The sequence below is a fragment of the Impatiens glandulifera genome, chromosome 1, assembly GCF_907164915.1.
Source record: "Impatiens glandulifera chromosome 1, dImpGla2.1, whole genome shotgun sequence".
Classification (NCBI taxonomy): Eukaryota; Viridiplantae; Streptophyta; class Magnoliopsida; order Ericales; family Balsaminaceae; genus Impatiens; species Impatiens glandulifera.
The window spans coordinates 60,283,442-60,299,884 of record NC_061862.1 but is presented as its reverse complement, the minus strand read 5'-3'; positions in this window follow the sequence as shown (position 1 = coordinate 60,299,884).

The window sequence follows — 16,443 nt, the reverse complement described above, 5'->3', positions numbered from 1 at the left end:
TTTATATATTTAAATTATTATTTTTATATAATAATATAATAAATATTTTCATCTATTAATATTTTTACAAATATTACTCCATATTAATTAATTTAAAATATTTTAAGAATTATAATATTATGATTTAACAAAAAAATTATTACAATTATCTTATTTTAAAATTCTTCCATATCTTTAACCAGTAACATCTCGTATTACTTTTTGGCTACACTTAAAAAAATGTTGCCTCAAGTGACTCGATATTACCGACCTTAACTTAAAAGAGAATATTATTGATCATCACCTACTATTATTTTGGACAGGCACAACTAAGTCATATATATCATCTTATATCCTCACTTTGAATATTTTGCTCCATATGAAACTCGTCATATTATCGACCACATGCTACCCATGATGGGGTTTTGCAACAGCAAAACTATGGATCTTCTTAGAAATCAAACCTGTAATAAATCAGTTTCCAAATCGTTTATGACGAACAACAGATTTACCAAGAACTGAAATAGCACAAAGCAATAAACGACAACACAATATACGTGGTTCGGTCAAAATCGACCTACGTCCACGAGAGGGATAAGTTTCACTAAACAAAAAAATGTCAATAGTAGAAACTTACATGCCCTGCTCTCAAATGAAAGAAGTGATTACACTAGGAATGATTGGACTACTCCACAATTAAAAGTTCCCCCAATCTCTCTCTCTAGATCAGCCAAAGAACAAGAAGAAGAAGAAAACCCTAGATCTGTAATTCATTCTCTCTCAACCTTGCTCTGTTATGAGAAAAATACCCAAAAAAAAAGTATTTATATACTCTAACCCGTTTTCATAAAAGAAAACCCTGACCCGTTTACCCGGAATTTAAAACCCGCCCGCAATGGCAAGGAACACCAACAATTCTCCCCCTTCTGAGCCATGGGAGAATGTTGCTATAAACATTCATCATCGTGACGCTTCTGCTAGAACCATTCCGGCTTTGGCACAACATATCTCATGCTTTCCTCTTGGCAAGCCCTTTGTCATCATATCTGACCCGTTCTCATCTGTATGCACTTTCTTCAAGTATAACTCCTTCTTCTCGAGCACTTCACGGATCCAATGGTACCTTCTTTGGATGTGTTTTGAACGTGAATGGAAATTTGAATTCTTGCTCACATGTATAGCACTTTGTGAGTCACTAAACACCACAAACTTGTCTTGTGCAATGCTTATTTCTTTCAACAATTCTTTCATCCATCTCATTTCCTTACAACATTCAGTAATGGCAATATATTCAGCTTCTGTAGTAGACAAAGCAACACATTTCTGTAGACGAGACTGCCATGATACAGCTCATCCTCCAAAAGTAAACAAATACCCTGAAGTTGATCTCATTGTGTCAATATCACCACTCATATCTGAATCAGAAAACCCTTCAACATGTGTCTTTCCAGTACCATAACACAAAGCGTATTTGGAGGTCCCTCGAAGATATCTCATTAGCCACTTAACCGCTTCCCAGTGTGTCTTACTAGGATTTGAAAGAAAACGACTAAGTACTCCAACCGCATGAGCTATATTCGGTCTTATACAGACCATTGCATACATCAGACTGCCTATTGCTGAAGCATATGGAACACTGCACATTTCTTGTCTTTCCTCTTCATCCTTGGGAGACATTGTCTTGTTTATTTTCAAGTGTGTAGCCAATGGACAAGCAACTGGCTTTGCCTTGTCCATACAGAATCATTTTAGAATCTTCTCAATATATCTCTCTTGAGATAACCATAGCCTTTTCTTCACCCGATCATGAATGACCTGCATTCCAAGAATTTGTCTTGCTTGACCAAAGTCTTTCATCTCAAAAGACTTAGCCAAATCCTTTTTCAACTTGGCAATCTTGAGCTTGTCTTTCCCAACAATCAGTATGTCATCAACATACAGGAGAAGTATAATAAAATCATTAGAAGCAAACTTTTGTACAAAGACACAGTGATCTGTAGACGTCTTCATGTACCCATTGATTGTCATGAACGACTCAAACTTAAGATACCACTGCCTTGGTGCTTGCTTCAAACCGTACAAACTTTTGACAAGTTTGCACACCTTACTTTCCTCGCCTTTCTTATTGTAACCTTCAGGTTGCTCCATATAAACATCTTCATCCAAATCACCATGGAGAAATGCAGTCTTGACATCAAGTTGTTCAACCTCAAGATCCATACAAGCAGCTAGACTTAACACCACCCGGATAGAAGTCATCTTCACTACTGGTGAGAAAATCTCATCATAATCGATTCCATGTCTCTGGCCAAAACCTTTGACAACCAGCCTAGCCTTATATCTTGTCTTGCTATCATCACCTTCTTGCTTGATCTTGTACACCCATTTATTTTGTAATACTTTTCTGTTTTTTGGTCTTTGAACCAGTTCATATGTGCCATTTTTCAGCAATGACTTCATCTCTTCATCCATGGCAGCTATCCATTCTTCTTTATGAGCATCCTCAAGAGCCTCCTTGTAACATATAGGCTCCCCACAATCAGTTAGAAGGACATACTCTGTAGCAGGGTACTTAGAACTTGATATTTTCTCCCTAGTAGACCTCCTAAGTACCTCTGTTTGTTGATTCTGTTAATTTCCATCTTCTTGTTGAACATCAAAATCAACCTCAACATTATCACCAAGATTAGTTTTAGTATTAGTATCATTTCTATGGCCTACAGCTTGACCCTGAGGAACATCATCATCACTATCTGAGTCTGAAGCTACATGTAGCCTTGTCTCCTCAACATCATGAGACAACTCAAGACCAGAAAGGTCACGTATGTATGCATCAAGCTTTTCACCATCTTCAAAATTCTCAATAGTCTAATCTTCAAAAATACCACATCTCGGCTTCTCAAAACCTTCTTATCAACTGGGTCATAACACCTGTATCCCCACTTTTCATCACCATACCCCAAAAATATGCATTGTCTGGTTTTTGCATCTAGCTTAGACCTCTCATCTTTTGGAACATGCACAAAAGCTCTGCAACCAAAAACACGTAAATAGTCATAATTAACCTTTTTACCTGACCAGACGCTTTCTGCACACTTATTATTCAATGGCTTGGAGGGAGAACGATTGATCACATACACTGTAGTGCTCATGGCTTCAGCCTAGAAATTCTTAGCCAACCTGGCATGGGAGAGCATACTCCTCATCCGTTCTAACATTGTTCTGTTCATCCTCTCTGCCACACCATTTTGTTGTGGAGTCTTAGGCACAGTCTGTTCATGTCGAATACCCTACTCTTTGCAATAATCATCAAATGAGCCTATGTACTCTCCCCCGTTATCTAACTGCACCCTCATTAGTTTTCTTCCTGTCTCTCATTCAACCAGCTTGTGAAAGACCTCAAACCTTGTTGCAACCTCATCCTTGGACTTTATAGCATAGGCCCAAACCTTCCTAGATGCATCATCTATGAAGGTTACAAAATAGGAAGCACCACCTATGGATTTAATCTTCATAGGACCACAAACATCTGTATGGACCAGTTCAAGGACATTCTTTTTCAGTTCCACTTTTGACTTACTGAAGGAGACTCTGTTCTGCTTACCCTTCAAGCAATGCTCATAATTTTCAAGATGAGCATCCTTGAGATTCAGCAGCTCATTCCTCTTGATCAAAACATTCAGCCCCTTTTCACTAATGTGACCTAGTCTCTTATGCCACAACTCAGAGGATGACTCCATCACAACAGAATATGCTACATCATAGACAATTTTCAAATTTGTCTTGTATAAGGAACAACATTTCTTACCTCGTGCAACAACCAATAAACCCTTGCTTAGCTTCTATGCTCCACCACTGAAAACATTATGGTAGCCTCCATCATCGAGCTTACCTGCTGAAATCAAATTCATTCTCAAATCAGGAACATGTCTTACATCTCTCAATGTCATGAAGCAGCCCATGTTTGTCTCGATTCTAACATCACCAAAACCAACTATCTTGGACACACCACTATTACCCATGCGAACCTCACCATAATCACCAGTTTTGTAGGACTGGAAGTAACCTTTGTGTGGAGTAATATGGAATGAGGCACCTGTGTCAACAATCCATGCTGTTTCATTTGAAAATGTGCTAAGACAGGAGTCTTGACAGTTAGAAGCATATGTCAGTTCACCATCTGAAGCATAAGCAGATGTATCTGCACTCTGTTCTTTCTTTTCTCTAGGTTTCACTGTACCCTTCGCTTTATCATTTTTAAATTTCCAGCACTCATTTTTCCAGTGACCCAATTTGCCACAATAATGGAAAGCACCATCCTTCTTTGGAGCTCTAGACTTGCTTCTAGACTTGCCCCTGCTCGAACCACTTCTATTATCCTTTGATCTTCCTTTATCAGCCACCAATATATCAGACTTAGATGTTTTATCCCCCTTTCGATTCTCCTCATCAAGTAAGGAACTGGTGACAAATGCCATGTTGACTTTACCATTTGGTGCTGAGTTGCTGAGAGTGATAATAAGTATCTCCCAACTTGCAGGTAAAGATCCAAGAACTAAAAGTGCTTGCACCTCATCATCAAAGTTTATCTTCATACTACTCAACTGATTCAAAATATTTTGAAATTCATTCAAGTGCTACACAATTGATTTATTATCAATGTACTTCAGATTCACCAGCCTTCGTACTAGTGCTGCTTTATTCCCTGCTGACCTCCCAGCATAGAGAGCTTTAAGTTTGCTCCACACACCATATGCCTTAGTCTCATTCTCAACATGGTGCACAACATTTACACCAACCCAGGAACGAATAAAGCTGCAGACCTTTCTATCTATCTTTTTCCAATCAGCCTCTTTTGTAGTCTCAGGTCTAACACCTTCATTTTTAATTGCTTCATTCAAATCATCTAAAACTAACAGATCATTAATCATCAGTTTCCATTGCTTGTAGTTTGTACCATTCAGATTCACTATATCAGGTCTAGATTTCCCCATTATTACTGCCTTAACAACTAACAAAAAAACCTAGCAAAGAAACCAGTTGATCTTTTCTACGAATTTTGCCAAATAATCAGCAGAGCACTCTGCTCCAATGTTAAAACAGATAACCAATCAATACTGCTCTGATACCACTGATGGGTTTTGCAACAGCAAAACTATGGATATTCTTAGAAATCAAACCTGTAACAAATCAGTTTCCAAATCGTCTATGACGAACAATAGATTTACCAAGAATTGAAATAGCACAAAGCAATAAACGACAACACAATATACGTGGTTCGGTCAAAATCGACCTACGTCCACGAGAGGGATAAGTTTCACTAAATCAAACAAATGTCAATAGTAGAAACTTACATGCCTTGTTCTCAAATGAAAGAAGTGATTACACTAGGAATTATTGGACTACTCTACAATCAAAAGTTCCCCCAATCTCTCTCTCTAGATCAGCCAAAGAACAAGAAGAAGAAGAAAACCCTAGATCTGTAATTCACTCTCTCTCAACCTTTCTCTGTTATGAGAAAAATACCCAAAAAAAATTAATTATACTCTAACCCGTTTTCATAAAAGAAAACCCTGACCCGTTTACCCGGAATTTAAAACCTGCCCACAATGGCAAGGAACACCAACAACCCACACATTGTGCATATTGTTCCATTCGACTAGTCATTATCAACCAACACATACCCTCACTTTGAACATTATGCACTAACAAATTCATCATTATCAATCACATTACACCCTTATTTTAGGCATTTTGATCTGATTTGAACCATCATTCCCATTTTAATCTTTATATTAGTCACTCTAAAATTCGGTCATTCCTTTAATCGATCATCGTACCCACATATACCATCATCATTTTAACCTTTATAATATCCCCTCTAAAATCCGTATTGGTTGGGACTTGAATCATGAGCACAAATTTGAAATGTGAACACTTTAATCGTTATACCCTTCTTATTATTGAATTTAATTTATAATTTTGTATATGTATATAAACTCATAAAGGAAGACAAACAATCAAACAAATTCATCCAAGACTTGTCATATTATTGACCATCTTCTACCCTCACATTGTACATATTGCTCCATTCGACTCGTCATTATCGACCAACACCTACCCTCACTTTGAACATTATGCACTAAGAAACTCATCACTATTAATCACATTACACCCTTATTTTGGGCATTTTATTTTGATCCAATTTGAATCATCATTTTCATTTTAATCATTATATTACTCACTCTAAAATTCGATACTAGTTGGGACTTGAATTTTGGTATTAAATTTGAAATATGAACACTTTAACCATTACACTAATTTTGATGGTTGAATTTAATTTATAAATATATATATATATATATATATATATATATTGTATATAAACTCATAAAAGAGACTCGAACATTTGTCACAAGTTTAAAATATGAACACTTTAATTGAATTGAATTTATAATTTTGTATATATATATTATATATAAACTCATAAAAGGGAGACAAATAATCCAAACAAATTAATTTATTATTATTTAAATATATCACAAAATAATAAATAGGTTTTACAAAATTTATAAGGAATTAATACAAAATTTTAAAATTATATAAACGCAATTACGTCCATTTATCAAATTTATATTGAATTTAAAATATAAATCATTATTAACTTGGTTAGTTAAAATGTTGAACCTATATGGTTAGTAACGTCTAAATTTATCATATTTTGTGTTAAATTTAAAATATAAAATCTTATTAGCTGCTAATTGATTAAAGAGTTATTAATATTATTTTTTTTTGTTAGTATGCAAGTTTAAAACTTATATATACCATATTTAATTTAATTTAACTGTTTCAAATTTATGGGCGGGTCAACCTACAAACCGACTCAAATATCAATTTACTCTCACATATATATCTAAGTTAACTATCGTTCTCAACGACAATCTGGACACTTTGAAAATTAAGCATTATATATATATATATATATATATATATATATATATAAAGAAAAAAAATCAATTGAATAAGTATATTGTGTCGATATTTTAAATAATATATTTGGAATTTTCGGTTACCTTTTCCTTATTAATATGTTGTAAAATTTTAATTCATTTTTTCCAACTGTAGCATATTGTTTTATGAAATGTAAGAAAGAAATATGAAAAGATAAAATCGTAAAATCAAGTTACCAAATAATTTAAGTGTGAAAATATTGTTGTTTAAAAAAACAAAGTTCAAAGTATAGAGGAGGCACAGCTCAAACCTTTGGAGTGGTAACGATGAGTAAATTATGCCTATTTAGTTATAAAAAAGAAAGTATAAAAAAATTAGTTTAAGCCTATCAATATTTGAGTCTAAGAAGTAAGTTTTATGTGAAATTATAGTGTTTTTTCATTTTTTTTTTAGAGAAAATTATATATTTATTCTACATTTGTAGTGCCCAAACCAAATTATTGGTTTTATTGTATTTATGTTAAATCAAATTATTGCTTTTCTTGTATTTATGTTAAGGGGTTGAATTTTGATATTTCAGTTTATTATTTTTTTTCAAATTTATTTGGTTAATAAAATATTAATTTTAAATTTACCATGTTAATTCAAATAACAATAATAGTGTCTAAAAATTAAATATTTTAAATTAAAATAAATATCATGACTATAAAATATATTTATTTATTTATAAAATTTCAATATTTTTATTTTTAATTAAATTTAATTATTTATTATTATATTAAATTTATTCATTAAATATTATATGTTATTATTATTAAAATAATAATTAATAAATTGAATTTAAAATTATTATTAAAAAAAATCAATTCAATAAATATATATATATATATAATAATAATAACGCTTAATTTGAATTTGTTTGGTTTGTCATATCTAAGAGTTATGGTTAATTTAGATATATACGTATTGAAAATAATATAGGTAGAGGTATGCTTCAATTGCAACCTAATCAAATAAGTAAAACTCTTTAACCAAATAAACTAATAAAATTTTAGATTTTAGATTTTACACAAAATTTTATAAACACTATATTTAACAAATTATATATATATATATATATCATTAATTTTATATACATGTTTTCTTCTTTTATTATATTTATGAGGAGTGATAGAGGGAGGGAATTTGGTGAGGGAATTTGGTGAGGGAATGACGTGGCATCACCTTCATTGGTTTGGAAAAGGTTAAAGTGGGAGGAGAGAGAAAAGAGAGAAATTATTTGATTTTTTCAGCGAATAAGATTATGCCACGTAATTCCATCACCAAATTCCCTCACCAAATTCCCTCACCTAATCATTTTTCTATATTTATATATAAATAAAAACCTATTAAATAAGAATATTATATACATATAAATTAATATATATATATATATATATAAAACATAAAAAAATTATATAATATTTTTTTTAAAATTAGTTTTAAAAAATATGATATAAATATTTATATATAAAATTAAATAAATAAATATGTTATATAATTATTATATATTAAAAAATAAATGAGCAGATTAATATTTTTAACTAAGATAATATATATATAAGAGAGAAAAAAATAAAAATCAAAATTATTTTTATTAATAAATTTATTTAATATATTAAGAAAAATTAGGATATAATAATAATGTTATATATATCATTATTATTTTTATTTAATATTAGGATAAGAGATATAATTATTTTTATTATATTTATATTTTTTATAAGTATAAATTTTTTTTATAATATATATATAATTATAAAATTAGGATATAATAATAATGTTATATGAGTGGTTTAGCGGTTAAAGTATTAATATTTTATATTTAAGATTATAATTAGAATCCCTCTAAAAGTAATTATTACATGTGAGTGTGCAAATATTGGTAGATGAAGCCGGAGCAAGAATGTATATCGAAATGTTAGGAATGTCAGCTTGAGAAATGCAAACATTGGTGAAAAACCTAATAATTCGTCTACGGATAATAATTCAGTATGATCGATTGTTAGAATGTCGGCTTGAGTTAAACATTATAATAAATACTGGTAAATTCACATTAGATGCACACAAAAAAAATAAAAAAAATAAAATAAATTTAACACTAATAATTTTAAAATATGTATTCAATTTGTCTTATACTTAATAAATAAAATTAGTATAAGAAATTTAATTATTTTTATTGTATATAATGTTATATATATCATTATTAAATAAAATTATTAGGATAAGAGATATAATTATTTTTATTATATATTTTTTTGGTATATGTATGAAAAATTTATATAATATATAGTTATTCAAAAGGTAACTTACAAAATATATATATAAAATTATAAAATTATTTCAACAATTAAGGCTTAAGTATGATGGGAATTGAAATGGTTAGGTTAACAATTGAAATATAATTTAAATAATATATATGGGAGCAATATATTTTAATAATGTATTTTTTTAGTATTAAAATTGTTAATTATATATATATATATATATATATATATATAAATTCATAAAATATAACAAATATTTATTATTTTAATTTATAATGTTCATATATATATATATATATATTAAAAAAAATTAACTAAATATGTTAAGTTTTTAAAATCGGAGAAATTATTAAAAACAAAAATAAGACTTGAATCAATATTGTATGATTGACTAAAAACTTTAAAAAACAATTTCAATATATTATTAATTAAAAAAACTGAAATAAAAAAAATAAAAAATGTTTGTTAAACATAAAAATAAAAACTGTAAAAAAAATTAATAAAAATATTTAAATTAAAAACTTAAAAATATATTTAACTAGATTGGTAATTTGATCAAAATTCAATGTTGATGAATATTTTTTTTTCAAAACTATTTTTCTTTCTTCAAACATAATTTCTTCAAACATAATTTATGTTGTCAATTTATATGATAGTCAGCAATGTATTATATTTTTTTAAGATATTTTTAAAACTTTATATACTCGTTAAATTTAAAAATATAAGGAAATATTAAATTTGAATTAAATTTAATTTAACATATTAAAACCAATTCAAAATTTTGAATAATATCATTTTATTTATTTTTTTTATAAATAATATTTTGTTCATATCTTTACTCGTATAAATGTAAATTCATTATAGTATTGTTAAATAATTATAGGATATTTTATCTATCTAGACAGAACTATGTAGGGATGACAATAAGTACTTATATATTCGGTACATGTAGGTACCCGATAGTCGGTTCAAGTATTTTAAATTGGGGTCGGGCATGTGGAGGGGGAGAAAGTACCCGGTCGGAATGAAGAGTCTGCGAAACCCAAACACGCTACTATATTAATATTAAAATTATTTTTTTTATTAAAATTAATGTGTGACTTTTCAAATATTTCATCATTACAAATACATCATTTAATTTAGTCTTATCCATATTTCACTCTAAACATTGTCATAAATACACTATCCTCCACTTCTAAATTTGTTATATTCCCAAAAAAAAATTCTACATAAATTTTCAACTCCAACTTTTATTTTAATAACAAAATATTATTTCTCTTTCATCATTTTTCATATTTAATCTTTAATTCTTTTTTTCAATATTCATCCATTTTTTTCCATACTAATTTATCTTCAAAATCTAAAAAAATAGTTATGTAGATAAATAATTTTTTTTCTTTAATATTTATAATTTTATAAGTTTTTTAATCGGGTAATGGAGTATCCTTCAATGATCGATACCCAATGAATTGAGGATGGGAATAAGAGTAGAGATATCCATCGAGGTCGGCTAATAAAATTAAAATTGGGTTCGGGGATGGGTACTTTACTACCCGTCGGGTAGGATATCCGTTGTCATCCCTAGAACTAGGGATTGTTGGGAGAAAGTACCCGGTCGAATACGGGGTCGGGGATGAGAAGTGTGCGAAACCCAAACTCGATACCAAACTATGTTAATATTAAAATTAATTTTTTTTATTAAAATTTAATGTGTAACTTTTCAAATATTTCATGATTACAAATACATCATTTCATTTGATTTTATCCGCACTTCACTCTAAACATTGTCATAAATTCACTACACTCCACCTTTAAAATTTTTATATTCCCAAAAAATATTTCTCACATAAATCTTCAAATCCAACTTTTATTTTAATAAAAAATATTATTTCTCTCTCATCATTCTTCATATTTAAATTTTAATTATTATTTTTCAATTCTCATTCTTTTTTTTTCACCATACTATTTTATCTTGAAGATCTAAAAAAAATAAGTATTTAGATAAATAATGTTTTTATTTATATTTTTAATATTTTTATATTACTAATTTTAAATTTATTTATTAAAGTTGTATTTTTTTTTAATATTTATAATTTTATAATTTTTTTAATCGGGTAATGGAGTATCCTTCGGTGATCGGTACCCAATTAATTGGGGATGGGGATTGGAGTAGATATATCCGTCGGGGTCGGGTAATGAAATTAACATCGGGTTCGGGGATGAGTACTTCACTACCCATCGTGTAGGATATTTGTTTGCCATCCCTAGAACTAGGACTTGTTAAGGAGAAAGTACTCGGTCGGATACGGAGTCGGGGATGATGAGTGTGCGAAACCTAAAATCGATATCTGATTATATTAATATTAAAATTATTTTTTTATTATTAAAGTTTAATGTGTGACTTTTCAAATGTTTCATCATTACAAATACATAATTTAATTTGATCTTATCCACACTTCACTCCAAACATTGTCATAAATGCACTACACTCTACCTTTAAATTTTTTATATTCCAAAAAAATATTTCTCTACATAATTCTTCAACTCCAACTTTTATTTTAATAACAAAATATTATTTCTCTCTCATCATTCTTAATATTTAATTTTTAATTATTTTTTTTCAATTTTCATTCTTTTTTTTCTCCATAAATATGAAGATAAGTAATGTTTTTATTTATATTTTTAATATTTTGACATTACTGATCTTAATTTTTTTTATTAAATTGTGTTTTTTTCTTTAAAATTTATAATTTTATAAGTTTTTTTAATCGTGTAATGGAGTATCTTTCGGTGATCGGTACCCAATGAATTGGGATGGGGATAAGAGTAGAGATATCTGACAGGGTCGGGTAATGAAATTAAAATCGAATTTGTAGATGAGTACTTCACTACCCGTCGGGTAGGATATCCATTGATATTCCTAAAACTAGGGCTTGTTGGGGAGAAAGTATCCGGTCGGGTACAAGTTCGGGGATGAGTACTTCTCTACCCGTTAGGTAGGATATCCGTTGTCATCTCTATAATTAGGGTTTGTTGGGGAGAAAGTACCCGGTCGGGTACGGGGAATGAGGAGTGTACGAAACCCAAACTCGATACCCGACTATATTTATATTAAAATTAATTTTTTTTATTAAAATTTAATGTGTGACTTTTCAAATGTTTCATCATTACAAATATACTATTTAATTTGGTCTTATCCACACTTTACTACAAACATTGTCATAAATACATTAAACTCCACCTTTAAATTTTTTATATTCCCAAAAAATATTTCTACATAAATCTTCAACTCCAACTTTTATTTTAATAATAAAATATTATTGCTCTCTCTTCATTTTTTATATTTAATCTTTAATTATTTTTTTCCGTTTTCGTTCATTTTTTTCTCCATACTAATTTATCTTCAAGATCTAAAAAAAAATAAGTAGGTAGATAAATAATGTTTTTATTTATATTTTTAATATTTTGATAATACTGATTTTAAATTTATTTATTAAAGTTGTATTTTTTTATTTAATATTTATAATTTTATAAGTTTTTTAATCGGGTAATGGAGTATCTTTCGGTGATCGTTACCTAATGAATTGGGGATGGAGATAAGAGTAGATATATTCGTCGGGGTTGGGTAATGAAATTAAAATCGGGTTCGGGGATGAGTACTTCACTACCTGTCAGGTAGGATATTCGTTGTCATCTCTAAAACTAGGGCTTATTGGGGAGAACGTACTCGGTTGAGTATGATAAGTGTGCGAAATCCAAACTCAATACCCGACTATATTAATATTAAAATTATTTTTTTTATTAAATTTTAATGTGTGACTTTTTAAATGTTTCATCATTATAAATACATCATTTAATTTGATCTTATCCACATTTCACTCCAAACATTGTCATAAATACACTACACTACACTTTTAAATTTTTTATATTCCCATAACAATATTTCTCTACATAAATCTTCAACTCCAACTTTTATTTTAACTAGCATGTAGCCATGCATTTGCACGAGTAATGATATAAAAACCGAGAAAATAAATTTACGATGAAAATGTGATACATTTTTTATTACTATCACATTTATATCAAAATTAACTACAACTTTCGACTCGACAATCCATACATTTTGAAAATTAAGCATCATTGTATATATATATATAAATATATATATTAGTTAGTTAAAAAATAGAACTTATACTCGGCAATCCGGACATTTTAAAAATTAAACATCATTATATATATATTAGTTAGTTAAAAAGTTGAACTTATATTGTTAAAACGTCCGCGCTCATCAAATTTGATATTGAATTAAAATATAAAATCTTATTTGCCTTGTTGGTTTAATAGTTGTATTTATTTTGTTATGTTGCGAGTTCGAAACATACCTATAGTATTTTTTATTTTTTTAACCGTTTTAAGTTAATGAGCGGGTCAATCCATAATCCGACCAAAAATCCATTACTTTCACATATATATCCAAATTAACCATAATTTTCGACCCGAAAATCTAGATACTTTGAAAACTGAGCATATATAATAGTTAGTTAAAAAATTGAATTTATATTGTTAAAACGTTCTGCGTTCATTAAATTTAATGTTGAATTTAAAATATAAATTTTTATTAGTATAGTTGGTTAAAGGTTAGTACTTATTTGGTTAAGTTGTGAGTTTGAAACATACATATAACATTTTTAATTTTATTTTTAATCGTTTTAAGTTTATGGGCGGGTAAACTCACAACCGACCCAAGTATCAATTTACTCTCACATATATATCCAAATTAACCACAGTTCTCGACTCAGCAATTCGAACATTTTAAAAATTAAACATAATTATATATATATATAGATAACAAAAATTATTTATTTTTCATCATTTTTCATATTTAATCTTTAATTATTTTTTTCAATTTTCATTCTTTTTTTCTCCATACTAATTTATCTTCAAAATCTAAAAAAATAAGTATGTAGGTAAATAATGTTTTTATTTATACTTTTAATATTTTGATATTATTGTTTTTTAATTTATTTATTAAAGTTGTGTTAGTTTTTCTTTTATATTTATAGTTTTATAAAATTTTTAATCGGATAATGGAGTATCCTTCGGTGATCGGTACCCAATGAATCGGGAATGGAGATAGGAGTAGAGATATTTGTCGGGGTCGGGTAATAAAATTAAAATCGAGTTCGGTGATGGGTACTTCACTACCCATCGGGTAGGATATCAATTATCATCCTTAGAACTAGGGCTTGTTGGGGAGAAAGTACTCGGTCGGGTACGGGATCGAAAACGAGGAGTGTGCGAAACCCAAACTCAATATTCAACTATATTAATATTAAAATTAATTAATTTTATTAAAGTTTAATGTGTGACTTTTCAAATGTTTCATCATTACAATTACATTATTTAATTTGGTCTTATGCACACTTCACTCCAAACATTGTCATAAATATACTACACTCCACTTTTAAATTTTTTATATTCCCCAAAAATATTTCTCTACATAAATCTTTAACTCCAACTTTTATTTTAATAACAAAATAATATTTTTCTCTCATCATTCTTCATATTTAATCTTTAATTATTTTTTTCAATTTTCATTTTTTTCCACACTAATTTATCTTCAAGATCTACAAAAATAAGTATGTAGGTAAGTAGTATTTTTATTTATATTTTTAATATTTTGGTATTATTGGTTTTAAATTTATTAATTAAATTTGTGTTTTTTTCTTTAATATTTATAATTTTATAAGTTTTTTAATGGGTATCCATCGGGGATCGGTACCTAATGAATCAGGGATGGGGATATGAGTAAAGATACTCGTCGGGGTTGGGTAATAAAATTAAAATCGGGTTCGGGTATGGATACTTCACTACCCGTCGGGTATGATATCCGTTGTCATCCCTAGAACTAGGGCCTGTTGGGGGAGAATGTGCCTGGTCAAGTATGGGGTTGGGGATGAGGAGTTTGTGAAACTCAAACCCGATACCCGACTATATTAATACTAAAATTAATGTTTTTTTATTAAAGTTTAATGTGTAAGTTTTCAAATATTTTATCGTTACAAATAAATTATTTAATTTGGTCTTATCTACACTTCACTCTAAACATTGTCATAAATACACTACACTCCACCTTTAAATTTTTTATATTTTCCAAAAAAATATTTCTCTACACAAATCTTTAACTAAAACTTTTATTTTTATAACAAAATATTATTTCTCTCTCATCATTCTTTATATTTTAATCTTTAATTATTTTTTTCAATTTTCATTTTTTTCCACACTAATTTATCTTCAAGATCTACAAAAAAAAATAAGTATGTAGGTAAGTAGTATTTTTATTTATATTTTCAATATTTCGGTATTATTGGTTTTAAATTTATTAATTAAATTTGTGTTTTTTTCTTTAATATTTATAATTTTATAAGTTTTTTAATGGGTATCCGTCGGGGATCGGTACCTAATGAATCAGGGATGGGGATATGAGTAGAGATACTCGTCGGGGTCGGGTAATGAAATTAAAATCGAGTTCGGGTATGGATATTTCACTACCCGTTGGGTATGATATCCGTTGTCATCCCTAGAACTAGGGCCTGTTGGGGGAGAATGTGCCCGGTCAAGTATGGGGTCGGGGATGAGGAGTTTGTGAAACTCAAACCCGATACCCGACTATATTAATACTAAAATTAATGTTTTTTTATTAAAGTTTAATGTATAAGTTTTCAAATATTTTATCGTTACAAATAAATTATTTAATTTGGTCTTATCTACACTTACTCTAAACATTGTCATAAATACACTACACTCCACCTTTAAATTTTTTATACTCCCCAGAAAAATATTTCTCTACACAAATCTTTAACTATTTTAATAACAAAATATTATTTCTCTCTCATCATTCTTTATATTTTAATCTTTAATAATTTTTTAAAATTTTCATTCTTTTTTCCTACATTAATTTATGTTTTGAGATCTACAAAATAAGTATGTAGGTAAGTAATATTCTTATTTATATTTTTAATATTTCGATATTACTGATTTTAAATCTATTTATTAAGTTTGTTTTTTTTCTTCTTTAATATTTATAACCTTATAAGTTTTTTAATAGGGTAATGTGGTATTTGTCGGAGATCGGTACTCAATGAATCGGGAATGGAAATAGGAGTAGAGATACCAATTGGGGTCAGGTAATGAAATTAAAATCGGG